Genomic DNA, 24,754 nt, shown 5'->3' with positions numbered 1-24,754 from the left:
ATCTTTGAGTGGAGAAAAAATAGTTTAAGAAGTAACTATTTGGGTTAAAAAAAAATGGATGTTGACATTTTTGATACCTGTCTTAGTAAAGTTTCTTTCAAGTAGATAGAGAGAATTGCAAGACATTTTGAGTCAACCAAGAAGGTGATGAAGGAGGCTCCTGAGTTCATCTCCTCCCTTGGACATGCTGAAGATATAGCTACACGTGGGGCAATTCCCTCCAAAACAGATAAAGAAACTAGCTGAGTGACCCTTCTATATCAGATGAATGAGAAAATACCCACATCAAAACAAGTAGAAAAGGGTGAGACATACTCTCATCATAACTCCCACCCCTGAGAGAGTGTCATGTCGCTGAGTTAACATCTGCACCAAGCTTCCTCAGTTTTATATGGGATGCCACCACAGCATGGCTTGATGAGCAGTGCTAGGTCCATTCCAGGCATCCAAACCTGTGAACCCCAAGCCTGCCTGAGGGCCAGTCTTCTATTTTAGCAAGCATCTAGGGGCTAGCTGCAATCTTCCTCAGAGACCAGGGAAGCTGGTGGGCACCTTGCATGCCTTCTCCCTCCAGCCTACTCCAATAGTAAAACGAAGTCACCAGTATCTCCATGGAAGGAGCTAGTATACATATCTGGCACCCTAGCTTTTGTGTCAGTCACCTGAGGGATGGGTCCCTGGTTTGCTAGTCTCTAATAGCTTATGGGGCTTGCATTCACAAGTCCCTTAGAATTATAGAAAACAAAAACACAGTTCTTAATGGATGTGGGAGCACCCCCTGTAGCTAGAAACCTAGGCCAAGCACAAAGGGAGCAGCCAAAAATGCCCATCCCCCACTTGCTCACAAAAAGAGACTACATACTTGCCTAGTTGCTGCCTGAGGGTCAAACTTTTAGTCAGCCTGCATCTAGGTTCTGACTTCAATTCTGCCCTTCAGTACACTGACAAGTTTTGGCACACCCCCAACTACTGGAAGCCACTAAGAACAAAGAAGGCAGCTTGAACAATCATAAATGTTTTAGAGACAAATAGGAACATGGACTGAGCAGAGTGATAAAGTATATCTCCTACGTAAGACCACTCTATTAAGACTGGGAGAGGTGGCTGTTTTGTCTAATGTGCAGAAACCTATACAGACAGCTAAGGAAAACAAAGAAACAGAGGGATGTACTTCAAACAAAAGAACAAGATAAAACTCGAGAAACAGATCTTAATGAAACAGAGATAAGAAATTTATCTCATAGAGACTTCAAAATAACAATCATAAAAATTTGCACCAAGGTCAGCAGAGCAATGCATGAACAAAGTGAGAATTTCAACAGAAAGAGAGAAAATATAAAAAAGTGCCAAACAAAAATTACGCAGGTGAAGAATACAATAACTGAACTAAAAGTTTCAATAGAGGACTCAACAGGAGACTAGATCAAATGAATAAAGTATCGGAGAATTCAAAGACATGACAGTGAAATCCATTCAATCAGAGAAGCAAAAAGAAAAAAGAATAAAAAAGAGTGAAGGTAGCTTAAAGGACTAATGGGACATCATCAAACAGATCAGTATATACATTATAAAGGTCCCAGAATGAGAAGAGAGAGAGAAAAGGGCAGAAAGACTATTGAAAGAAAGGATGGCTGAAAAATTCCTAACGTGGAGAAAGAAACGGACATCCAGATCCAGGAAGCACAAAGGACTAAATAGGAGGAATCCAAAAAGACCCACACTGAAACAGATTATAATTAAATTGTCAGAAATTAAAGACAAGAAGACAATCTCAAAAGCAGCATGAGAAAAGCAACTTCTTATGGGAAAGGGAACCACTATAAAACCATCAGCATATTTTTCATCATAAACTTTGTAGACCAGAAGGGAGGGGGGTGATATATTCAAAGTGCTGAAAGAAAAAAAAATGTCAAATAAGACTAATTTACCCAGCAAAATTGTCCTTCAGAATTGAAGGAGAGGTAAAGAGTTTTCCAGACAAACAAAGCTGAGGGAGTTCATCACCAGTCGAGCAGCCTTACAGGAAACGTTAAAGAGATTTCTTCAAGCTGAGTTGAAAGGATGCTAATAAGTAACAGGAAAACATATGAAAGAATAAAATTCATAGGTACAGGTAAATGCATAATTAAATTCAGAATACTTTAATGCTGTAATGAATATGGGCAAATCACTTACAACTCTAGTATAAAGGTGAAAAGACAAAAGTATTAAAAATAATTGTAGCTACAATATTTTGTTAATGGATACACAATGTAAAAAGATGCAAATTGTGACATCAAAGACACATAATTTGGGGATGGGCAAATTTTTGTATGTGTTCAAAGTGACGTTATTATCAGCTTAAAATAGACTGTTATAAATATGATGTTTTACATAAGCCTTATGGTAACCTCAAAACAAAAGCCTAAAGTGGATACACAAAATATAAAGAGAAAGGAATTAAAGAATAACACTACAAAAAATCATCAAATCGCAAAGAAAGAGAGCAGAGAAGAAGAAAGGAACAAAGGAATTACAAAACAACCAAAAAACATTAAGAAAATGGCAAAAGTAAGTCAAAACCTACCAATAATAACTTTAAATGTAAATAGACTAAATTCTCCAATCAAAAGATATAGCGAGGCTGAGTGGATTTAAACAAAAGACCTAACTATATGCTGCTTACAAGAGAATCAGCTCAGCTTTAAGGACGCATATAGACTGAAAATGAATTGATATAAAAAGATATCCCATGCAAAAGGAAATTAAAAGAAAGCAAGGGTAGCTATATTTATATCAGGAAAAATAGACTTTAAGTCAAAGATTGTAATGAGACAAGGGAGGTCACTCAGTAATGATAAAGGTGTTAAATCATAATAAAATAAAATAATTGTAAACATTTATGCACCCACCATAGGAGCACCTAAATACATAAAACAAATATTAACAAATCTGAAGGAAAAAATAGTCAACAATATAATAATAGCAAGGAACCTCAATGTCCTACTTTCAACAATGGATAGATCATCCAGACAGAAAAGCAATAAGGAAACAGTGGATTTGAATAACACTATAGACCAAATGGACCTAACAGACATAGACAAACCATTCCATCTACCAGCAGCAGAATACATATTCTTCTCAAGTGCGTATGGAATATTTCCTGGGATAGATCATATGTGAGGCCAGGAAAAATGTTTTAAGAAATGTAAGGAGATTAAATCATATTAGGTGTATTTTCCAACCACAATGGTATAAAACTAGAAATTAATTATGAGAAGATAACGTGTGTATGATAAGGGATTAATAACTAAAAAAAGAAACTTGCACAATTCAATAATATGAAAACAAAGAATGTAATTAAAAAACTGGCAGTGGACCTAAAATGGCATTTTTCCAAAGAAGATATACAAATGGTCAAAAGGTACATGAAAAGGTGCTCAACATCTCTAATCATCAGGAAAATGCAAATCAAAACCGCAATGAAATATCACCTCATATTTGTCAGAATGGGTATTCTAATATATATAAAGATAATATTATATATTATATATTGTAATATTCCATTGTGTGTGTGTCTATGACACAATGGAATATTACTCAGCCTTAGAAAAGAAGGAAGTCCTATTTGCAACCATATAGATAAACCTGGAGGTCATTATTCTAAGTGAAAGACAAATGCCACATTATATTTCTGGAATCTAAAAAAAATAGTACAAATTTTCTGTTATAAGATGAATAAGATCTAAGGATTTAATGTATAAGACGGTGACTATAGTTGACAACACTGTATTGTATAATTGGAATTTGCTAACAGGGTAGAATTTAAATGTTCTTATCCAAAAAGAAAAAAAGAAGTAAATATGTGAGGTGATGGATGTGTTCACTAACTCGATTGGAATCCTTTCACAATGTATGTGTATATCAAATCATCATCACACTGTACACTTCAAATGTCTTCCAACATTTTTGTCAATTAGACCTCAATAAAGCTGGAAAAAATAGAGAGAATTGCATTGATCTATTTTTAGATTTTGTCTACTTTACTCGGAAAGAAACTATACATGGAAAAGCACTCAAATTCTATTTATAAAGTATACTGCATTTAAGTCTATACAAAATGCTTCCTAAAATGGCTATTTTTGTATGCAGTGTAGACGGAAGCATGGTAAAGTGGAAACATTTGTGAAACGGGAACTATGATACTTGAGTTTAGATCTGACAGAAATGAAATCTCAAGAGATTAATTTATCTCTCTGGACATCAGTCTCTTTATGAATAAAACAATAGCTTTAGCAAAATAATGTCTAAACTTCCTTCCTGAGCAGGGATGAAAATTTAGCCTACCCATTTATACAGAGCTCACCTCTAGTCTCTACTTTTTCTCAGATTGACTCTCTGATCTCTATTTGATAGATTTTCCAGGTGAGTACCAACATGATCAAAATAAAGCAGTGGAAAGAAACTGGATTATAGAATATCTCTCCTCCAATAAATAATTGAACAATTCAAAATACTTTAAAAAAAAGGAAAAGAAAACTTCTAGGAGTTTACTAGCTTACCTAATGAGAAAATAGCTTATAATCTCAGGCCATAAACTACAATGGTGATATCTATGGCTAGAAAGAGAAGATGTGTTTGTGGTTAAACTTTTGTTCTCTCAATTTTGCCCCCATCCCACCTCTATCTCCGGAAGAAGTGCAGAGAAAGAATCTAAGTGGATAACATCCTCAGAATTCATAAATATCCTGCAAATGAAAGAGGTTGTCTGAGTTAGTGTGACTGCAATAACTTTCAGTAAGGTTATAGTAAAACTGCTTATCTTAGAAGTCCTTTAAACCACTCCAGGACTTTAGCACAATCAAGGGCCTTAGGGAGCTTGTAGGGTACGGTGCTGGCTACAGGACCAAGTTGAAGAACAAAGGACTTTATAGCTATATTGGGCAGTGACACAGTTCACTTAAAAAGTCTCTAAGAATAGAGAAAATCTTTCACGTCTCCCATCAAGAGATCCTCAAATAGATTAAAGGCAACTCAAGAAAAAGTATTACCCATCTCTTAAACTATATTTCAAAGAGGAAGATAGAATATTCTAGCTAAAGATAAATTGAAATTTATAAGTGTTGCTCACACAATATCAGAGCAATTAACTCAGCTCATATTAAACATGGGCATACTGGAAAAAAGAAGTTATATTCGTTGTAAAAGGATATTATTTTGAAGTAGCAATAATAACATAATCATGATTAAAGTAGCATAGCATCCTATAAAGATGAAAGAATTGATATGCTTCTATAGCAAATTAACGCAAGAAACAGAAGACAAAGTCCTAGCAGAGCTTTATACTACTGAAGAACTTAGTAAGAATGAAAATTCATCAGAAGTACATTTCAATAATAAGTTATAATAAAAAGTTATAGAATGGGAATTTTTAAGTTTATAACTAGGGAAGTAGAACAACATCACAAAGCTAGAATATTACAGTGGTTATTAGCAGACGCTGTGGAATAACACTTCCTGAATTTGAATCTTAATTCTTTCCCTTAATAATGTGTGACCCTGGGAAAATTACATAACCTCTGGGAAACTTCATTTCCCATTTGTGAAATGTGAGTAAAAATACTGTCTTCTGCATTAGGACTTACGTGCTGACTAATATCAGTATTGTCAAATAAATTGCAAAGAACATGGAATAAAACAGACGCAATGGAAAATCAACTTAGAATTAAGAAAAGACTTGAGATAATTTCGGTAAGTTTTGAGAAAAGGGAACAATTAGTAAAATTAAAAGAAAACAATAGACTTTAAGGGTAAGATGTTGGATTGAATATATACTAAGTTCACTCCATTCTAAAATCCCACTACAACAATAGTAAAGATATTCTTTTGACATAAACACCTAAGAAAGGTGGGCACACAAGAAGTGGAAATAGCAATGACTATTAGAAACTAGAAAACATACTGAGGTGTACTAAACATCCAAGTATATTGAAAAGTCTAGTTCATACTCTAACATCCTCAAAAGGTTCAGGAATTTAGAGGGTTCCACCCGTGTCCCACTATCCTCGCACCAGACACTTCTAGGCAAGAAACTGGAAGAGACCTCTTTAAGGAAGCCCATTAACTCTATAGCAAACATCTAAAGATTCTGACCTTAGGTTCATCAAAGAATAGCCTGACTGATTACCATATAGTAAAGCTCAAGTTTGAGAAGCCCGACTATGTACACAAAAAGAACTTCTAATTAGCCTTTTAACAAATCCCTACACAGATACACATCTTAACCATGAACCTCAAAAGTGAGAATTTCAAGACTTCCAAAGAAAGCTTCTCACATGTAACATGGAGACTCAAACAAGAAAATAGAATAAAAAATAATTTGCAGAAAGAAGACAAAATACAGAGAGAAAATTTTTTTTAAAAAATCCACTATTTATATCCTTTGAGAGGCAAGAACAATTTCATTCATGAAACAAGAACAGAATAAAATAAACCAGGAATATTAAGCAGTAAAGAAAAAGCCTTAGAAATTTAAATATGTCAGTAGTTATTTTAAAAATACCCTTCAATTGGGGCTGGCCCAGTTGCCAAGTGGATAAGTTCGGCATGTTCCACTTTGGTGGCCCGTGTTTGGTTCCTGGGCATGGACCTACACCACTCATCAGTGTCCATGCTGTGGTGATGACCCACATACAAAATAGAGGAAGATTGGCACAGATGTTAGCTCAGGGAAAATCTTCCTCAGAAAGAAAAAAATATCCTTCAATTACAGAAGGGTTGAAGAGTAGGGTTGAAGATCCCTTCCCAAAATAGGGCAAAAAGAAAACAGAAGGTAAACGTTAAGAAAACTGGAGAACTGGTCCAGAAGTTCTAATATCTGAAGGGTAAAAGTTCCCTAAGAGAGAGCAACAGGAAAAAAAATGAAGAGGCAACATCATTCAAGAAATTTTCTCACCAATAGCACATCATTGAGAAACTTCGGGATTCCACGAATAAAGGCAATAGATTTAATAAAGTTTTAAAAATGAAGTCAGGAATCAGGAATCAGAATGACTGAATTTTATCAGCACCACTGGAAGCAAGCAAACTCTACCAAAATGAGGGAGTAAACCAAGAACCGGTGTAAAATGGAACAACAGCAACAAAAAGAGAGAGATCCACACAAGAGAAAAAAGAGAATATCTAGGACAGCAACTACGGGAGAACCTAGGAGGACCACTTCGCGCTGTGTGCAGAGGACAATCACTTGAAATTGGAGCAGTGTGACCCAAAAGATAGGCTTCCGGATGCTCTCTGCTTATTGTAGAGTCTTTTGGCCAGACAAGACTACTGCAGAATGGGCCTGGCCAATAGACAGTAATAGACCAATAAAGAGGATGATGTGAGAGCCACTAATTAGGGACATCAAGACAGAGTACAGCGAATGATGACAGCAAAAGAGGTCTCAAGATGTTACTATGCAGCAGTCCTGGAGAGTAACTAATCCAAATAAAAGGATAATTGATGTTTCCAGGAAAGATAGTTTCACTAAAAATATAAAATTATAGGGGCCAGCCTGGTGGTGTAGTGGTTAAGTTCATGTGCTCCACTTCAGCTGCCGGGGGTTCACAGGTTTGGATCCCCAGCGTGGAACTACACATCACTTATCAAGCCGTGCTGTTGTGGTGTCCTACATACAAAATAGAAGAAGATTGGCACAGATGTTAGCTCAGGGCCAATCTTCCTCACCAAAAAAAAAAGTATATATATATATAAAATTATAGTTTAGCTGATATAATTAATATTGGGGTAAATTATAGCGAGAGACTAAGCTGTGAGAAAATATACAGCAACACTTAATATTGGAAGACAGTGGTTTGGTGTCTACCAAGAAATTCATCCAAGAATACTCATCACTCTGAGTGTGGAAAGATAACAGAGAAACTTACTCAAATAAGAAAAATCTCAGGGACTGTAGTACATGTAAGCCCTTTGAAGACAGTTGGGAAGGGGGAGATGATGAAAATCATCCAACTGATAGCCAAATAAAATATAAAGAACACAGGATTGAGAGGCTGATGGAAAACATGAATCCTTTTAACTACATAATCAGCACGAAACAAGTATAGGAATTATGACAATAGAATAGAATGCAAATTTTATAAACACAAATAGAAAAGTAATTTAAAAATACTAAGTGTAAGACTGCTGATGTCCCATCCTTTAATTTCCTTTCATTTTTACTAAGTAAAACTGAATAATGTCACTTAAAAATAACAGGACTTCAATTTCTTAATGTTTTTCATGATCTTTTACCTTTAGACTTCAGAGAAATAATGTCTCTTGCAACAAAAAGAAAAGGAAAAAATGATTGGAGTTGGGAGATTCCAGCTGTTTTTTTTTTTTTTAAAGATTTTATTTTTTCCTTTTTCTCCCCAAAGCCCCCCGGTACATAGTTGTGTATTCTTCGTTGTGGGTTCTTCTAGTTGTGGCATGTGGGACGCTGCCTCAGCGTGGTCTGATGAGCAGTGCCATGTCCGCGCCCAGGATTCGAACTAACGAAACACTGGGCCGCCTGCAGCGGAGTGCGCGAACTTAACCACTCGGCCACGGGGCCAGCCCCTCCAGCTGTTTTATTATAACATTTTTCTTCTGTTAAAAGGAGGTAAACTGATACACAGCACCTTTTATGTTTTAAAAGTATGTGTAGTATCATTTGTTTTTACAAACTTATTCCTATTTCTCCATCCACCCATCTACTTAGGTAGCAAAATTCTCTCTAGAGAATTGTGTTAAGAGTGGTCACTTCTACAAATTTGAGATAATGTATTGCTTTCTTGGTGTTGTTATTTATTGTTTATTACAGGGATCATGGATCATTGTCACAAAACATTAAGGCACTATTTAAAAAAATTGTCTGAGGTTCTACATGAAGAATATAGGGTAAAAAGTGAACTCAAAATTGAAAGAAAACTCTCATGTACTCCTTCTTTGGAACAGTAATAAAGTTGCGTGGTGCATGACAAGCAGCAGACAATACAGAGTTTCAGTGAAACTGATCGCTTGGGAAAAGAAGTGCCTGTCACAAGGGAGGACTGGAGAACAAGGACACAGCATTGGTTAGGATATTAGTTTTTCTCCAAGCATGCTTTTCTGGAGTGTACGTAAAATCTACACCTTGAGTTATGTTTTGAAATATGCAGAGTTTGATGGAAACTAATTTAATAGGTTCCCACTGACATGAGGAGCTGTCAACACAAAAACCTATTCACTCGTGAGGTAGAATATTTTTGACCTTCTCTCTAGAGAATGAAATGTTTCTGGAACGGCAAAAGGGCACCTATTCTTAGAGAAGCCCTGTCAATTAGAGTTCTCCTCTGACAGCATTGAGAATAGGTGAAATTCAACCAACTTCCTCAAGACTTTGTTCTGAGTGTGTCCATATGGTGAGGTCATATCAGCCACACAGATAAGAGTCATAGCTCCTCATTTCCATATGTTCTGTCAGGGAGAGAAATAAAGTTGACCAACAACCACTGGAATGCCTACATGTCCTTAATTTGAAACAAATTCCACTCCAGTTGATAAGTAATAGGAGAAGTTTGATAAATTGCACAACCGTAAGCAGAAATGCATGAGTGTGCCTGACAGGGCATTGTTTCCAGTTATCGATGCATTGTTTATATTGTTGGGATATTGTGACTTAGCTTATTTGCCTAGCTCAGAGTCTGTAAAATAAAATCAGCCTCTACACTCTTTTTCTGCTGTCGTATCGTGTTGCTCAGATAGCATCGTTCCATTCTCCCAACATGAAATCTACCCCTCCTCTCTGCTGCCTATCTAAATCCTTTCTACCTTCAAGGCTCTGCTTAGCTTCTATGCACTTATGCCATTTTGCCAGTTCCAGCTTAGATTGATGCCTTCCCCTCTCTGATCCCACATTACGTCAGCTGTCAGAAGACGGTTCAGGTTATATGGTTGGGCTCTGTAGTCAAGTGGCCTAGATTTGAATCCCAGCATTATACTTATGATCTTTGTGAGCTTCATCAAGTTGTTTAATGTGTTTGTGCTTGTTTCCTCATCTGTAAAATGTAGCCCAGAACTGTCATGATTAAGTGAGATTGTATATGTAAAGCATTGCTGTGGTTACCACCGCTTTTTTATTGAGGTTGTTTTATTGAGGTCATATTGGTTTATAACATTGTGTAATTTCAGGTGTACTCTATTATATATGAGTTTCTGTATAGACTGCATTGTGCTCACCTCCAATAGTCTAGTTTCTATCCGTCACCATACATATGTGCCCCTTTACCCTTTCACCCTCTCCACCACCCCCTTCCCCTCCGGTAATCACTAATTGTTCTTCTTATCTATGTGTTTGTTTATTTTCCACATATGAGTGAAGTCATATGGTAATTGTCTTTCTCTGTCTGGCTTATTTCACTTAACATAATACCGTCAAGGTCCATCCATGTTTTCACAAATGGCACAATTTTGTCTTTTTTATGGCTGAGTAGTATTCCATCGTATGTATATATATATATATATATATATATATATGTGTGTGTGTGTGTGTGTGTGTGTGTGTGTGTGTGTATGTGTGTCTATATATATGTATATATATAGATAGATGATACCTCATTGTAGTTTTGATTTGCATTTCCCTAATAATTAGTGATGTTTAACATCTTTTCATGTGCCTGTTAGCCATCAGTAAATCTTCTTTGGAAAAATGTCTGTTTATATCCTCTGCCCATTTTTTGATCAGGTTGCTTGCTTTTTTGTTATTGAATTGTATGAGTTCTTTATATTTTGGAAATTAAACCGTTGTTGGATATATGATATGCAAACATTTTCTCCCAGTTGATAGGCTGTCTTTTCATTTTGTTCATGGTTTCCTTTACCATGCAGAAGCCCTTTAGTCTGAAGTAGTCACATCCATTTATTTTGTCTTTTGTTTCACTTGCCGGCCTACCATTTTTTAAAATTCAGATATAATTGACATATAGCATGTGTCAGGTTAAAGTGTACAAGGTGTTGATTTGATAGATTTATATATTGCAATATGGTTACTACTGTAGACTTAGCTAACACCAGCATCATGTCACATAATTATCATTTCTTTTTTGTGAGGAGAACAATTAAGATCTCCACTCTTAGCAACTTTGAAGTTTAAGCTAGAGAATTTTTTACCATGATCACTATGCTGTGTATTAGATCTCCAGAATTTGTTTACCTACTAGTTGCAAGTTTGTACCCTTAACCATGTCCCAGATCCCCGACTCCTCCAGCCCTGGTAACCACCATTCTACTCTCTGTGTCTATGAGTTCAGCTCTTTTAGATTCCACAGATAAGAGATCATACGGTACTTGTGTTTCTCTGCCTGACTCATCTCACTTTGCATAATGTCCTCAAGTTCAACCCATATTGTTGCAAACAGTAACTGAATAATTACTGACTCTCATGGCTGAATAATATTCATTGTATGTTTATATCATGTCTTCTTTATTTATTCACCCATTGATGGACATTTAGGTTGTTTCCATATGTTGGCTATTGTGAATATTACTGCAGTAAACATGGAAGTGCAGATATCTTTTCAATATTCCTTCTTTATTTCTTTTGGATAAATACCCAGGAAAGGGATTGCTGGATCATATGGTAGTTCTATTTTTAATTTTTTGAAGAATCTTCATACTGTTTTTCATAGTGGCTACACCAATTTACATTCCCATCAACAGTGCATGAGGGTTCCCCTTTCTCCACATCCTTGCCAACTCTTGTCTTCTTGATGATAGCCATTCTAACAAATGTGCAGTGATATATGGTTTTGATTTGCATTTCCCTGACTATTTGTGATGTCGAGCATAATTGCATGTGTGCTAGCTTAGTTTTCCAAAAAGGACTGCAGACTTCCTGGTGTCAAAGTCATTTCTGATGTCTAGCACAATGATAGGCACCCAGTAGGTATTCAATAAATATTGGTTTATTTATTTCAAGATCATGTTGCAAAAAAAGACTATTGGATGAGAAAAGGGCAAAACAAGACTTATCTTTCCCCTAGATTGTCACCAAGAATCAGTGATCTTGAAAGTCACTACCTTTCTTGGCTTCAGTGTCCTCACTGATAGAGATAAAGGAAGGCTAAATTTTTAAGGTTGTATACATAGCAAGTCACCTATAAAAAACTATATGATGATAGCTTATATACAGAGGAAAAATACGAAAAAGAAGTCCTTTTGTTATCTCTTTCATCTAAATTTAAAACCAAACCTTTCTTTTTCATAGTAAAAGAAACAAAGTAAACAGTTTTTACCTACTTAATAACAAAGAAAAACCTATCCCCCAAAGTCAGCTCTGTCTCATCAAGCAGAGCTGAGTGTAAAAAATTTAACATATGTCAAACACGTCTTGGAGACTGTCCAGTGCCGTCTGTAAAATTCTGTGAGCTTTCAGACTCCAGGCAGCAGCTTCTAACGTGGTGTGTTCTGGCTATGTGCATCTCATGCATTTTTTAAAGCTCTGCTTTAAATGCAGGTTTATCAATAAAAATGCCACCAGAAAACAGCTTTGAAATTTTAATCTCTTCCTGAAATAAAAGGTTTCCTCAAGGCAGGCCTGAAATTGGTTGTGTCTGAACGCCATCCACTTTCATTATACAAGAAATTTTCTTACAGCTGCTAAATCCTAATTTTGCCCAAGTTAAAAAAAATGCAGTGCTGCATCTTTCATCATCAAAAGCAGCATAATTTAAGCCTTTATTGTGTCCGTCATGAATTGTCTCTCCTGTAAGCTCGCAATGTCATAATATTCTTTGAGATTAATGAGGATCCCTACAATTACAGAGGAGAAACCGTCATGGTACACGGGAGAGTCTCTCTAATGGCAGAAATTGCCGTGAATGCTAATGCGTTCGCCAAGAATTACAAGAGAAATTGCTGCTGTCACCAAATCCAAAGGGCCTTACAACAGAAAGATGGACAGCTTTGGCGTCTCTCAAAGTGATTCTGGGTAGAAGGTGAGCTACCACAGGGGATCATTCTGTTCCTTTTTTACATATTGTGTGTAATACCTTAGACGGCCTAGGGAATTAACAAAGAGGCTTTTTACAAAGGTTTTAATGCTCTACAGAATGCACTGTCTTTACTAACTAGCTTGCATATATAAAATCAAAACATGCACGTGATTCTCTTATATAAACTCAGCACAGTTTCTTCATCTCTCAAGTCTGGATAATTGTAGTGCCTGGCACATACTGTATAGATTCTTAGCAGAGAACTAGAACAAGAAATTCTTCTGGGATCTCCCTACTCCAACTCATCTTCCATTTCTGCTTCCTGACAAGGCTACCTTTTAAAAATAAATATGAACTCACTTATGTGTGGAATTCAAAGTCATACTCATAAAAACAGAAAGTAAAATGGTGGTTGCCAGGGCTGGGAGTAGGAGTAATGGAGAGATGTTGGTCAAAAGGTACAAAGGTTTGGTTATACAAGATGACAAAGTTCTGGAGATCCACCGTACAGCATGTTGACTATAGTTAATAATAGTGTATTGTATGTTTGAAATTTGCTGAGAGAGTAGATCTTAAGCGTTTTCACCACACACACAAAAATAGTAACTATGTGAAGAGATGGATGTGTTAATTATCTGGGTTGTGGTAATCATTTCACAACGTATACGTAGATTAAATCAACATGCTGTACCACTGAAACATAGACCATTTTTATTTGTCAATTACGCCTCAACAAAGCTGGAAAAATCAAAATAAATGTGAACCTTTTCTTCCCCTGTTCCATACCTATGGGCACAGTTCAAACTCTCCAGCATGAAAATTGGGTTCTCTAGAAGTTGCTTCTGCAACCTCACTTGTTTTGATGTTGTCTAACATTTCCTCCTTTTCTTTTTGTGTTCACAAATGTTATTTTGATAACTGAATTAATGTGATTGGTATCTGTCAATTTTTCCCTATAGAACTGCTCTGCCCAATGCAGTAGCTTTCAGACACATCTAACAATTTAAATTTAAATTAAGATGAAATGAATTTAAAAATTCAGTTCCTCAGCGGCACTAGCCATATTTCAACTACCCAATAGTCACACAAGGCTAATGGCACCTTAATTGGACAGTGTGGACAGAAAAGATTTCCTTCAACATAGAAAGTTCTATTGGACAATGCCACTTTAGAAGGTGAGAGCAGGAATTATTCTGTGTCTCTTACAATCTGAACAGGAAAACCTGTAGTCGGTTGAATAGTGGCCCCAGAAAATAGGTCCACGTCCTATCTCCCAATACCTGTGAATGTGCCCTTATTGGGAAATAGGGTCTTTGCTGATGTAATTAAGTTAAAGATCATGAGATAAGATCATCCTGGGCTTATGGTAGACCCTTAATCCAATGAAAACCATTCTTATAAGAGAAAGGAGAGGCAGAATTGAGACCGAGGCTCCCTCAGAGCCTGCAGAAGGAACCAACCCTGCTGACTCTTTGGTTTCCAACTTGTGATGCCTTGAACTGTCAGAGAATAAACACTGGTTGTTTTAAACCACCCAGCTTGTGGCAATTTGTTACAGCAGCCCTAGAAAACTAACACATCCACCCAACGGCCCCTCGTAACAAAGGAGCATTTTAAGGACAGTGCTGTTGCAACAGAGGGAATCGAATGCAGGTAATCAATTACACAGATCATAAGAGTCGCTAAGAATAGAACAAGGAGCAGCGAGATAACTGTAGATTAGCCATAGCAGGAAGCTACCACCACATAAGGCTGGAAAGATGAAGGGGAGAGAAAATTACTGAGAGGTTTCTGGAACCTAGGGGCTACAGGCACTGCCTCAAGTGGGTGCACAGCAAGGCTGAAGCCGTGGAGGAGACATGATGACTTTATTAAACTATGACAAACTCTAGAGAAACTTATGTAGTTACACATTATTTCAGTTGACTCAACACAGAACAGATTATCGTTAGTAAAAATTTACAAATACATTTGTTCTTCTCTTTGTCCTTCCTTCTTAATTCCTCAGCAACTGAGGCTAAAGTATCTTCTTCTTTTCCTCTGATTTCTCCAGATACTTTCTTAGGTCAGATCGGAGTACATCCCCTACCACCATAGAATTTTCAGAGTGTGGCATTCACAACATGATATACTTCTGATATTCTTTTCAAACAATTACTCCAAAAGCAAAGAAACAAACATATTTTACTTTCCTGTACACTCAGTCCCTGGTCTGATTTCATGGCTTTGGAACTTGATGTCCATTGACCATCATTGCCTGTCTACAGTCCTCCAGCCCGTATCAAATCACCGTACTTTTTCCACTTCTATGATCCCCTTTAGATTCCTTTGTATTACCATTTTCACACATGAAAAATGCTTTTTATGTTTTTCTGGCAGGAATCTTTGCCTCTGCTCTGAGATTCTCTTCTCATTATTCACTTCCCCTTGCAACTTTAAACTCCCCAATGTTCTTGTTTCCATTTAAAATGGCTTCTGCGACTGTGGATCAGGGCTTCTTTAGGTAAGCACATGTCTAGGGGAGAGAATGTTTTTCTTCCATCCTTCTATCACCCAATCGATCTCCATTGTCTCACTTTGAGGATCATTTGTCTGTGTAAATAAATTTTAAACTCATGGGATCTTGTGAGATCCTTGAATTGTCTCAGTCTAATGACCACAGAAATAAGTGATGAACACATTTATGAAGAATATGGGGTCTGCAGATTTACTGGCCTGGATTCTAATCCAGCTCTGACATTTACCTGTCAGCGGATCATGGGCAACTCATTAAACTCTCTGTCTTCATGTTCTCACCTCTAAATACGGATAACGAAAGTGCTTGTCAAATAGATTGCTTAGATTAAACTAGACAAGATTTGTACAATACATAGAACATAGTAAGTTTAAAGTCATCCATGGTTCTATTATTCCTATTATTAGTAGGAGCTAGGACAAGAACCATGCATGGCGATGAGAAGAGGTAATTTGTAGAAACCTGATCAGGGTTACAATTTGAAAGCTGGAAAAGTCACAAAAGGTGTGATGGGAAATACCCACAGAATACTTTGCTTCTGAGATTTAGACATCAAAGAGGTTTAGGACATTGAACCTAACAATGTGCAAGGCCCTGTACCAGGTTTAAAATACCTTGTCACATGCATTCCTCACTGCAAGCCCTTGAGATAGTTCTTCACACCCTCATGTCACACATGAAGAGACCGAGGTTCAGAAAAAATAAATATGGCACAACGGAAAACATGAGGGCTTTCCATCCAGGCCAACACAAAATTTTAATTCCACCTCCACACTTACCAGTCATTGGTGATGTGGAATTCACAGTACATTTCAGAGCCACAGACTTTTCATTGTAAGATGGTGATGATGCTACCCATACTACAGAGTTTTGTAAGGATTCCAGCAACGTGTATAGGCCCTTGAACAGTGCTTCATGTATTATAGTCTCTCAATAAATGGGAATTATTTTTGCTGTTGTATTAGTATAACCATTAGTACATAAGCTACTTTACCTGGAGTCTTGGCTAAGGTAGATCACCTAATTACATGCTGCCGTAGAATTTGGAACTTCTCCTTCATGGGATCATACTTACAATCATGTTTCTTCCTTGCCAGAAGAAAAGCTCTATGAGAGCAGGAACCATAATCATCCAACTCACTATCATATCTTCAATGCCCACCTTGCACATTCAGGTGCTGAAAAATTATTGCATGGCCAACTTTCAGAGCAGTGTTGTGAGCAGAGAAGAATGTCAGCTGCCATAGGGCTGTAGAATGAGCTAGCACAGAGCGGTGCTCAGTGTAAGCATCAGCGTTTGGGGAACTGCTGTACATCTTCCACCATGAGCAAAATGTAGAGATTTCCGAGGAAGTAACTGTGCACATAAATGTCAAGGAAACTGGAGCTAAAAGATCCATCTGGAAATGTCAGTGTATATTCTAAGATGATTTTTCGAATTGTTTACAGTCCTTGATTTCTTCCATCTTTCTTCTCCGTGTGTAGGTCTAGCTCAATAGTTTATCACTCTCACCACATCATGTTGCTACTCTCAGGGAGGTCTTCTGTTCCCTTAGGTATAATTAGCAATCCCACACAGGAAATATCTGCTACATAACAAATGCCATCTCTTATGTTTGTGTCCGTAGGGAGCTGACTAAGCGCGAACTGAAATTTAGAGCAGACCATATCCAAGCAGGCTCCACTTTCATTACCTAAACAAAGCCTTTGCAATTTTAACCTATGATTCATTAGTTTCCATGTTTACAAGGAAAAGAAGCACTCCTTGTAAGCAGGTGAGCATATGCCCCAGTTTCACTGGGATAGTCCCAGTTACGCCTGTTGCTCTAGAGTAATTATTAACGGTGCCTCTTTTTACTCTTGAATATCCCAGTTAGCGTGATAAAATTTATGGTCCCCCTATTTCTCAAGAAATTCATAACAGGTTCTTCCAAATTCATTCTAATTTATCTCCTCCACACCCTGATATCAGACCCTGTGATTATCCCTTTTCTGACCTCTGACCCAACTTGTGCTCATCCTTAAATGTGCTACTCATTTGCAGACGTTGGAATACCCATTTTCCTCTGCCATGGCTGCACACCTTCTGTTCATCCTTCATTGTCCTTTTTCCTCCAGTCTTTTCCATGTCTCCCCTGTTTCTACTACACTGACTCTCTTTGACAATGTGTTATTATAGCAGTTTTTGCCGGCACCATACAATTTACTTTTGATTACACATGGTTTTTCATTGTTCTCTAATTGTGTCTCCTCAATCAGCTTGCAAATTTCTCAAAAACTCAGAGTGATTCGTACATTTTGATCTCGTTTCTTCCCTTTGTTTGTCCTTATGAGAGTACTGGTTTCTGAACTAGCATCAGTTTAAAAATCAGAAGGATTGGAAAGGCATTTGAGATTATTTAGTCTAGCTCCTTCAACTGAAGAATGAGGAAATCCATTCAAAGATGCTGAGATTAGCTCAAAGTCTTAGAGTTTACCACGGAAAGAGTTTGCCCTAGAACCCTGTTCTCCCAATTTTTCAGTCCAATATTTTTTCCATTTTATAATTTAGTGTTGTTAATTGATGTAATTATCTCATATATGTTTTTAAAGATGAAAATATGTTTGTCTTTTAGTTTCCCAGAAAGAGACTCAGTGAATCAAACCCAATACAAAAGGGACAATCAGACCAGCCTCACAAGCAAATAAAAAATTACATGGTGTGAGGTTAATAGTTTCAGCTCCCTCTGATGCCAGCTCAGCTCAAGGTTGACATAACGGAAGCCATACTGTAGAAAAGAAGCCATATTGTAGCTTTAAATGACCTCTGATTAACTAGCCCAGACACGCTCTGCAGATTTTGTGGCCCCTCCTGGCTGCTTTAAGATGATAACTTTGTTCTTTTGAGTTCTTTGGGAATGTGATGACTCCAGGGCAGAGAGCCTATACTGGTAGCCATTATCAATGACAGCTGAAAGATCAGGGTATAGGGCATTGCTCCATTCTCTGATGCATATCCACTAAAACAAGGACTATCAGGAACTGGGACCAGATGTCTGCCCCACCCAGAGACCAGCCACCTCCCGCACCTGGAGACCAGCCCTGTATATAACTGGCCTGTAGTTTTTGTTCTGGGAGATGGTTCTTTGGGATATGAGTCAGCCATCTTCCCTCTTGCTAGCAAGCTGTAATAAAGAAATGTTTTCTCTCCTACCACCTTGCCTCCTGATTGTTGACATGTCTTGCAGCGAGCAGAGGACCCCCCTTGAGTGGTAACACCTCCACATAGTCCAAGCACATCCTCAATGGCTTCCTGGCACTTAGAATCCTACAATTTAAATAAGCATTCTTTTGATATAAGACTTACTGTTCAACTAAAATACCCATGAGAAAGATAGCTAATTAAACCCTACTCTGTATTTATACATAGTAGTTTTTATTTATTGCATTCTTTACTGAAACTTGGAAGCTTGGAGAAAGAAGAAATCAAGATAATGTTAGGGGTCTGTGAGAGTAGGAAAAAGACTTCCCTAAAGAATGAAGGGAATCTGAGCACATGGATAACAACTCAAGAAATTTATAATGGGGTCCAACTCTGAAGATAATGATCCATGTTATTTAAAGAGAAACTCTATCCCCTTTGCATTGATTTCTAGGTTGTTCTTGTTTCTCTCTTGTTAGAATGGGTTTTCTTATTTTTCTAAATTTCTTCCTAAAAAGGAAGAACGCATTGCATTTGAAGTATCTTTTAGACCAATTTAGAATTAGCAAAGGGATGACCCAATAACAAAATGCCTGAAGTTAAGTAAATAAGCAAAAATTTTGCACTTCCATATTTAGAAAGTCCTGAAAACCAAATGACTTGGGAAATGACTTGGGAAAGATTAATAACTTTGAGAACAGCAGATTTTTGAGAGGCTTAATAACCAGGAAAGACTGTACAAAGCCACAGAATCAGGATGTGGGGAAAAAAATAAGGAGAGAAAGGCTTAAGTAATAGGCAACTTTAGTTTGTAGCTTTCTCCTTCTATGGAACATATTGGGGCTCTATATCATTTTTCTCTTTTCTTCATCTGTTCGGTAGATACTGGTCTCTCTTTAGATAAATACTGGGTACTGCAGGATGCCTACTCAAAACGTTTTCCTTACAAATGAATCCAAATTTTGTTCAAATATTGGTGGCGGGGGGAGGCATTGTGTTCAAGAAAGGTAGACTCAGCTTCAAGGGATGAATATATTTGATCTAAGTCCGTCATGTGAACCCTGTTCCCTTTTGTCGGCTGTGGGTTTAAAGTGGGCATATGGCCGAGTTTTTACCAACGTGACTTGAGAGTGTATGTAATGAAGGTGCTTTGGGAAAGATTTTCTTCCCCAGTGAAAAGAGAAAAGTACGGGAAGAAGTCTTCGCTTCCCGCCTGCCTTCGGAGCTTGGCACGTGGTGATGATGACCATCACCTGGTGCTTTGGTGACCATCGTGTAATGGTGAGGAGCATGCCAATCAGAATTCTTCCTCAAGAATTTTGACTCTGGATAAAGTAATTCTAGCTCAACTTGGCTAGTCTTTGGTTGAAAAAATATAAACCCTGGAACTGCTGAAAACATTAGGCAAATGCTATTTTTCTGCATAAAATCTTCAGTGGTTTCCTAGCTTATCTGGAGTAAAAACCAAAGTTTCACCATGGCTTGAAAGACTCTAAATGATCTAGCCCCAGTTATCTGTCTAACCTCAGCTCTCATGTGCTTTTCCCTTGCTTGCACTAGTTCAACCATACAGAATTCCTTATGGCTCCAGAGAGCAAGCCTCAATGGTTCTATACTCGTGTTACAGATACCTAGATGGCTTGCGTCCTGACTTACTGCAGTTGAGACCTTTCCCTTAATGATCGTGAATAAATAAATAATTACTTTGTTTTCTATTCTCTTATCCTGATACATTTTTCATTCTAAAACTCACCATCAATTGACATCATATATATTTATTTATTTATTTACTGTTTTTCTCCTCATACTAACACATAAAATCCATAAGATTAAGGCCTTTGTACATAGTTATATTTTTCTCAGTGCCTAGAATAATGCAGGGTTAGGAGTAGCTACCAGTATATTTGTTGAATGAATGAATAAATGGATGAATCAATGAGAATTCCTTGGCCACTCACTTGCTGACTTGAGTCCAGAGTTGCCGGACCCCGTTCTCCCACCACTGACTCCTCCTCCAGCAGACTGCAAGCAGATCGGTAAAAATTGTTGCCCATTCCTCATCTCCCTCCTTTCTGTTCTCCACATCTAAAGAGCAGGAGGGAGAGAAAAGAACAATAAAGCCACTTATATTCATGGACCTCAAGTCTCTACATAATTTTACTTTAGATTCTATTTGTGACTAGCCTCTGGGTCAAAGAATCAACTACAAAGAAAATCTGAGGAAATTTAATTGGTGTTTTGAAATTTTACCCTGAAACCATACAGTTACCACTTCTCCAGGGCATGTGTAAGCCCCTTTGAATCACCACTTGGGCTGCTGTGCCACTCCATGGTCCAATCTGTGGACCCAAAATCGCAAGTGTGGATAACACTCCTCAATCATCCTTGTTACAGGGCTGCAAATTTAAGTCTTCAGTGTTACAGAGAAACTTCAATGGGGCAGTTACTTCAGATTTTACTCATATTGTAATGCTTTCCTTTATCCCTTGCCATCATTAGAATGTTTGTGTCCTTTCAAAATTCATACGCTGAAAACCTAATGCCCAAGGTGAGGGTATTAGCAGGTGAGGCTTTTGGGAGGTGAAGTAGGTTGTGAGTGAGGAACCCCTATGAGTGGATTAATGCCTTATGAAAAAGGCTCCATAGAGAGATCCATAGGCTCTCTAGTCCCTTCTGCCATGTGAAGATATGAGAAGTCTGCGAGCAGAAGATGGACCCCACCCAACCATGCTGGCACCCTGATCTCAGGCTTCTAGCCCTCAGAACTGTGAGAAATCTATTTTTGTTGTTTAAAAGTGACCTGGTCTCTAGTATTTGTGATAACAGTCTGGATGGACTAAGACGGCATTCCGAAAAACTCAAGCAAGAGTTTTTGTGAGTTGGGTTGGAAGAAATGAATGAGAGATTCTGGGCTCAATCACCTCAAAATCATCACTACCCTCTGATTCCAACCCTCTTATTAATGAATGAATTCTGATTAACTTGACTCTATCTTCTTTAAGGCTTCTTAGACCCATATATAAAATCTCTCTGTCTAGCCAATCAATCTTATTTCCAAGACATATCTACATAGCTCTGAATGTTAAAATGAGAACAACAGTGACTCTTAAGCAAGGACCCTTCTTGTAAGGATATGTCAACATCTTCTGAATGCTCAATCATTTGCTAGCAAAATATTAGAAACATTTAGAAGTCATTTTAGCTATTTAGAGTCAACTGGATTCCACTAAAGGGGAAAGCTGCCTTGGAAAACTTAATCAGCATATTCAAGAAATGTGTGGTTTGGGTTAGAAGTTTCAGATTAACCAGGGAATTCAAGCTCTGAGAAGTTCTAAAGATGAAATAAATTTCTATCTCATTTTAATCCACGTCTCCCAAATGTACATGACCACAAAGCACTTTTTTCCTGTCACACATGGGAAATACTGAGTTAGTCCATTTTCCTGCTTCTGTAGGGACATCAAAAATAATTTAGGGGCTGGCCCAGTAGTGTAGTTGCTAAGTTCAGTGCTCTGTTTCGATGGCCTGGTGTTTGCAGGTTCACATCCTAGCACCAAGGCTCATCAGGCCATGCTGTGGTAGCATCCTACATAAAATAGAGGAAGATTGGCAACAGATGTTAGCTCAGGGCCAATCTTCCTCACGCACACAAAAATAATTAATAATAATAATAATAATTTAATCTCTCTTTGACAACTAAAGCCTCCTGATTTGTGGATATTGATAATTATACTATTAAAGAGCTACATATTTTAAAGTTTTGGCGAATGAACAGAATCCATACTCACCTCAGGACATGTTATGAATGCTGCTTTTTAAAATAAACACACAAAATTGATTTGCATATTGATATCTTGCTCATTCTATTTAAAATTAAATTATTAAAATAATTATTAGGATAATAATTAGATTACAATTAATCAAGATTACTCTTTAAATGATATCTTAGTATCCTGCCCCACCATATGTAAAGCGAGATGTTAACATGTGTACAAAATAACACTTTTAGAATGGAAGAATACAAAAGGAAAATAAAGTATATTTATAGATCTCCAAGGGAAGACTAACATAACGGAGAGAAATGTCTGAGGCAAGTATCATAGAGGAAACAACACCATATCCTATAGACACTGTATCAGTAATCATTTCAAGAATAGCCAATGAGACCAGTAACAGTGTGCTTTGCTGATTTTTCTCGAATATATCCTGGAAGAAAGTTAAGTTGTCTCCTTCTAAAACTGCCTATTTTCACACACGCTTAGCCCATTGATTCTTCTCCATAGGGTTTAGAAATGCTATTTCAGAAAACCTGATATATATCCCTGGAGCCACTCATTGAAACGTTGCCCACTTGAATGCTGCTGACTGATCTGATCTTGTAAAGTAGAGTGGATAGATAAGCTCCAGAGGGATGTGATAAATGCTGTTCATTATCTAGATAGGCCTGGGCAAAAATCGTTGATTTTGAAATGCCAAGACTTTTTTTCCTGGTATCCCAAGGAAGTCTTCCAGAACCGATAGAAAACTTGTAGGTGGAAATATAAGGTAAAGAGTCTACTCATTTCTGTGAGTCAGATTAGAGTCAAATTTTCAATCCACCTTTGGTAATTATATAGGATTTCCTGGTAATCATTTGGATTATTAAGCTTATTATTTTATTATTATCCTTTTAGCTTTTACCTAAATCTCTTTACCTCTGTGTTCTATCATATTACATGAGTAGTGTTGTCAAGCTTATCACGTCCCTTTTAATATGATTAGGGAAATAAGTACTCTTATTCATACAAGGCTTTGCTCTATTTTGGTTCTTTTATAGTCAAACAACAGACTTTGTATAAGTGACAAATATTTTAATACAAGTGTTTACTTAATGCTTATGATGCATTCACAAGTTATATTTAGTAATAAAACATTTTTAAAAATTCATCCCTGTTTTAAAAAACTTACATTCTCTTTTGAGAGGATAAGACATTTTTTTATATTCAGCTCAGGAAACATTCTTTATAGATCACTGTAGTAGGCAATCGGGAGAAATATTTTCTAAGCTTGTAATGTATATCAGGTATTTGACATGTTTATTTCATTTAGTATTCAGAACAGCACTTGAAGGTGCATAATGTGCTTTACATTTAAAAAATTAGGAAACAAAATCAGAGAAGTTAAATAATTTTCCAAAATTATTTAGCTCACTTCCGGATTTTAAAAAATTTGGATGGGAACTAGGTGTGTGAACCCGTCACCTCGAGCTCTTTCCCTTACATTCACTGATAACAACACAAGGTGTTCTTTCACTAGATGTGACATTATTTTCTATAGCAATCCATAGAAAATAGTGTGGTCTGACATAGTAGGGACAGACTTCATGCAAGGAGGTGGGATTTGAGTTGAGTTTTAAAGGAAGGATGGCAATTGGGTAGGCCAAAAAAAAGTCAAGAGGACTCAAGGTGAGTGGATCTGCAGAGGCAGACACAGGGAACTGGGAATGAACATAGCACGTTCAGTGGTCAGAGAGTGGCCCATCTTAGTGGGGGGAGGGATTCCATTTTAGGGTCTATATAATGGAGACCTATGTTTCCAGGATTATTTTAATACTCTGTTAATGCACCATCAATTGTAAATGACAGAGATGAGTGAAAACAAAAATGACGATAATAGTAATAGTTGCAGTACACTCCTTGCCAATGAGTACACTAAGCACGTTCACAATTTCATGTAATCTTCACAACAATGGCGAAAGATAGTACTATTATGTATGTCTTACAGTTGAGGAATCTAGGTTCACAAATTAACATCTTAATCAGGATCACATGGAGAGCAAGCCCCCATGCTTACCCACCATATAGAACAGCCTCACAACGTGAGCTGAATTTCGAGAACTACGTCAAAGAGATAGAGCGGGACATAAGTGAAATTCTAGGTGTCAAAACACACCAGAGTTTACAGATTTATTAAATAATACTAGTGAAGAGTATTTTAGAGAACTTTGGTAATGATGTATTAAAAACTAATCTCTCTTATAAATACGAAATTGAGACCCAAAGAGCTTAATCATCCATATCATAGGTGAAGCCAAGAATATAATTC

At 37.2% G+C, this 24,754-nt stretch overlaps 1 long non-coding RNA gene across 2 annotated transcripts in view; it reads right to left on the bottom strand.

The window, feature by feature from the left end:
• Positions 1-20,572: 20,572 nt before the first annotated feature.
• Positions 20,573-24,754, bottom strand: part of LOC139046085 (uncharacterized) — a 134,261-nt gene continuing 130,079 nt past the window's right edge. For both annotated transcript variants that reach the window (XR_011505635.1, XR_011505637.1), the window contains one exon: positions 20,573-20,755. This is a non-coding gene — a long non-coding RNA (uncharacterized lncRNA). The remainder of the gene's footprint in view (positions 20,756-24,754) is intronic.

Source organism: Equus asinus, chromosome 8 (assembly GCF_041296235.1).
Source record: "Equus asinus isolate D_3611 breed Donkey chromosome 8, EquAss-T2T_v2, whole genome shotgun sequence".
NCBI classification, from domain to species: Eukaryota; Metazoa; Chordata; class Mammalia; order Perissodactyla; family Equidae; genus Equus; species Equus asinus.
The sequence above is the reverse complement of the archived record's forward strand: the minus strand, read 5'-3'. Positions and strand labels throughout refer to the sequence as shown.